The following is a 4,467-nucleotide window of genomic DNA, read 5'->3' as shown; positions in this document are numbered from 1 at the left end:
TCATCTCGCTCTATAGGCCGAGGGAGCCGGCGTTTGTCCACAGACAGCTTCCAGGTCATGTGGCCAGCATGACAGAGCTGCTTCTGGCGAACCAGAGCAGCACACGGAAACGCCGTTTACCTTCCCGCCAGAGCGGTCCCTATTTATCTACTTGCACTTTGATGTGCTTTCGAAGTGCTAGGTTGGCAGGAGCTGGGACCGAACAACGGGAGTTCACCCCGTTGCAGGGATTCGAACCGCCGACCTTCTGATCAGCAAGCCCTAGACTCTGTGGTGTAACCCACAGCGTGTACCACGTTACTAAAGAACAAATGAATTTGAAAGACTTCAATTTCAACATCAATGAACTTGCCATCTTCCTTGTGTCACAATCTCTCTTGTCATCTGAATAAATAGAATAGAAGGCGTCGTAAACCTTTTCCATATTAAAATGAAGTGCTTTCAACGCCTCTACTCTACTTTCCCTTTGCGTGTTTGATCATGGTATCCCTGTGAATCCCCCAAGTCCCTCTTCCCGGCAACCCCCACCCAGGGGAGGTGTGGTTCATTGGGTGATCCTGGTATTTGGGGGGGTGGGAGGGGAGGGTTGAGGATAGGTGAGGCTCCTTGGGTGGTCCTGGTATTGGTGGGGGATGGGAGGGTTGAGGAGAGGTGAGGGTCCTTGGGGGGTCGTGGTATTGGTTGGGGAGGGTATTGGGGGTGGAGGGTATTGGGGGTGGAGGGTTGTGGTGGGGGTTTGTGGTGGGGCGGGATTCCGAGGGGGGTAGTGTCCGTGAGGCTCATGGGTCTCCTGGGCGGGTGGAGGTCCTTGGGGAGCGGTCTGTTCTCGGGTGTTCAATTTCCGAGGTGCGATCTCCCTTAGGAGTGGCGTGCTCTCGGGGCGGTTTGCTCCCTCTTGGAGGCGTGGTCTTCGGGGCGGGGGGGGTGTTGTGGGAGTGGATGGTTACACGCCCACTGTTAGCATTCACCATTAGAGAGAGAGAGAGAGAGAGAGAGAGAGACATCCATGCCTCCCCCGGTCGTCCTACCGGGGCTCTCGATCTCCGGTGCAGCGAACTGGAATCGGTCCAAGCTCTCTGACCATCTCTCCATGATGGTGTCCCGTTGTGCCAGATGCGGTTTAGTCATGCTGGCGACATGACACAGGAAGCTGTCTGTGGACAAATGGCAGCTCCCTGGGCCTGAAAGCGAAATGAGCGTCACAACCCCAGAGTCGCCTTTAACTGGACTTAACCGTCCAGGGGGTCCTTTACCTTTTTACGTTAATATAAGATCAGGCTTAGCAGCCGCTTGGCTCCAGCATTGCTTTGGTTGGTCTCTGTTAGTTTCTCCAACCGCTGGGAGACTTATGGGTTCCTAGACGGGCTCCTTGTGCATCCCTTAAGGCATTGGTGTCCAAACATTTTTCAAAGGGGGTCAGATTTGATGAAGTGAAGGGCCGTGAGGGCTGACCAAAGGGCCGGCCAAAGTTGTTGACCTCTTTTTTAGGGTAGAAGTTCTTGAGCTTTTCTTAGGATTTAAGTTGTTGAGGTTTTTTTGTTAGGATTTTACCCCAGGAAATAAACTGCCACAGGGGCTGGATTGAACCAACCGGTGGGCTGGATAAGGCCCCCAAAACGGACTTTGGACATGCCTGCCTTGAGGAGAAGGAGCTGTTTCACGATCTTTTTCACCATCATGCCTGACCACTATTGCTAGTTTGGGGTGATGGCAGCTATAGTCCAAAAACAGCTGGAGACCCAAGTTTGGGAAACCCTGTTCACCTTGAAGGAGAAAGGAGGGCTCACTTGCATCAGAACGTCAGGTGAGCCGTGTAGGATCAGGCCCAAGGGGCCCCTGTGGAGGGGCTGCAGCTTCCCCGCATGTGAAGGAGCCATAGGACCAATGGGGAGGCAGGTGGTATTGGGGGGGGGAGTTGGAGGAATCCGTGAAAAGGAGCTTCTGGAGCCTATGTTTAGGGAATCTTTTAATATGTGATGGAATTCTGTATTTTAATATTTTGTTGGAAGCCGCCCAGAGTGGGCGGGGTATAAATAATAAATTATTATTATTATTATTATTATTATTATTATTATTATTATTATTATTATGCAGCTCACTTCCTGCCTGCTCCCTGAAGGATTCCTGAGCCTCTCCCCTTCTCATTTCAAGGATTGGAGGCCCTAGGTTTGCTCAGGGGGGGGGGGGAAGCTATTTTGTTTGCTGACTGAGGACAGGAGTCATAATCCTGTCACACTGCGGGTGTCAGGCTTTTAGGTAAGGGGGTGAGGCTCAGGTGGAAAAGGCATTGATAAGGGGAAAATCCTGGGGTGCGGATTTACTCCATGCCACTCCCCACAGGTCCCTCCGGTCAACAAATGAGGAGTCTCCTCTCCAGCCACCTTAAAGATGCAAAACAGCGGTCAGCAGACCTGATCTTTATTTGCTGCAAGAAGGTTCAACACCCAAAGCGTAGGAACCCCGAGAAGATGGTTGCATGAACTTTTAACACCTCTCCCCATTTCCCACAATCTATTTTCCAACAGCATCATCAATACGTCACAAATACATCACAAAGTTGGAGTCTTTGCACTTAGAAACAGGAGCCTGTCACCAGGGGCGTAGCCAGGATCAAAACTAGGGGGGGCAAGCCATGGTCGTTCAGGGGCGGGGCCAAGGCACGGGAGGGGAGGGGCCACGAAGTGGGAATGTGGGCGGGGCTACAGGGCCAGTGGGCCCAATGACATTGCGGCGGCGGCGGCGGCAGCGGCCACCTTGTGCTTCTGGGGCTGGCAGCGTTGGCAGCTACCCTGCTTGGCTGGAGAGGATGGGAGGGTTGGGCAGGCGAGAGGGGGTGGCAGCGCGGGCGAGGGCGCGGCAAGGCACGGCCGCAGCCACGACGGCTCCAAGGCGTTGCTGCATATCAGCATAATATTTCAACCATGTCTTGGGTTCAAGCCCCACCTTAGGAAAAAATTCCTGAATTGCAGGGGGTTGGACTAGATGACCCTTGTGGTCCCTTCCGACTACAATTCTATTGATATATTACCATAGCATATGCACCATTCTGCTTTCTTGAATTGTCCTACTCCTAGGCATAGCAGCCAACTCCTAGAGGCCTAGGTGCCTCTCCCCTCCCCCCCAATTACTGGTAAATACTGTATTTGAAAGAGTCACCCCCCCATGTTGATGGGCTTTCTATGTGGGGCTTATCTGCCCTCCCCCCCAGTATTTTATTAAGGATGGAAGAGGGAGGGAAGGAAGGAAGAAATAGAGAGAGGGATAACTCATATTTTTGGGTGCCTCTGGGTGACGCTGTGATGCTGGAACTCTGCAGCAAGAGGAGTCTTGTAAGCAGCTTTCTCTCTGCTTGATTTACAGCAGGCACGTCCAACAGGTAGATTGTGATCTACCAGTAGATCACTGGATGTCTGTGGTAGATCACTGGTAGGTCACTGGGACCCCTAAAAAAAGCTCACCCAAAATTTTCCTCCTCCCTAAAAAAAGTTGAACTATGACCTGAAGCCCTAAACAAAAATGGGCCTCCCTCCCTCCTAAAAGAAGCTCAACAAGTTTGACCTAACCCCCCCCAAAAAAAAACAGGGCTTCCCTTCCTTAAAAAAACTCAACAGCTTTGACCTGAACCCCACAAAAGGGGGTAGATCACTCCCAGTTTTTAACTGTGAGTAGATCAGAGTCTCTTGGGAGGTGGCCACCCCTGATTTACAGTATACAGATGCAAGAGGAGGGGCAGACTGGAACACCTGTGCTTTTTATAAACATCACTGTGTCTGTCAAAGCTACAGCCCCCCCCCTTTATTATTCACTTCCTTTTACCCTTGCAGAGCCACCTTAGTCAAATTGAATCCTCTGCACCCTCATTAAATCGTCAATAGAACTCTTAATGTGATTCCTGAATGCTCATTAACAACTCCCACTCAAGAACAATAGGGTGAATTGGTCAGCTATCGAAACTTGCCTGGGGATATCTGCTCCATTGTCTTAACTGCTTAACTACTGGTAGCCACTTTGCTTTATTTATTTGATGTGTTTTTGTTACAGCTGTGTCCCCCCCCCCCCCCAGCAAGCGGAGACTTAGTTGCTCTTGCTAAAGCAAAGCCCTTTCCACTTCAGTTTTTGGAGGGGAAAAGTGCTGGTTATGGTCTGTAAAATACATTAATTTTTTGCTTCTAGGGGGGCAGCTGCCCCCTCCTGCCCCCCCTTGCCTACGCCCATGCCTGTCACCCACCCCTGTCAATACCCCCCCCAGTTAAACACACCTTTTAACTACCCTCTTCCCCCAAATAACCATAACAGTATTTACACATCCCCCTGCAAGGCTTTCCTCAGCTTCTCCGTCGAAAGTATCAGGATTCAACCCACCATCTAGATGGATTTCTGTCTGGGGCATGTGCTGCCCTTGATCGCATCCTGGCTCCTAAGGGATTGTGGAGTCAGGGGGAGCTCTGGACCCCCCTCTTCCAAGGA

Source organism: Zootoca vivipara, chromosome 10 (assembly GCF_963506605.1).
Source record: "Zootoca vivipara chromosome 10, rZooViv1.1, whole genome shotgun sequence".
Lineage (NCBI taxonomy): Eukaryota > Metazoa > Chordata > Lepidosauria > Squamata > Lacertidae > Zootoca > Zootoca vivipara.
This window is presented reverse-complemented; position numbering follows the sequence as displayed.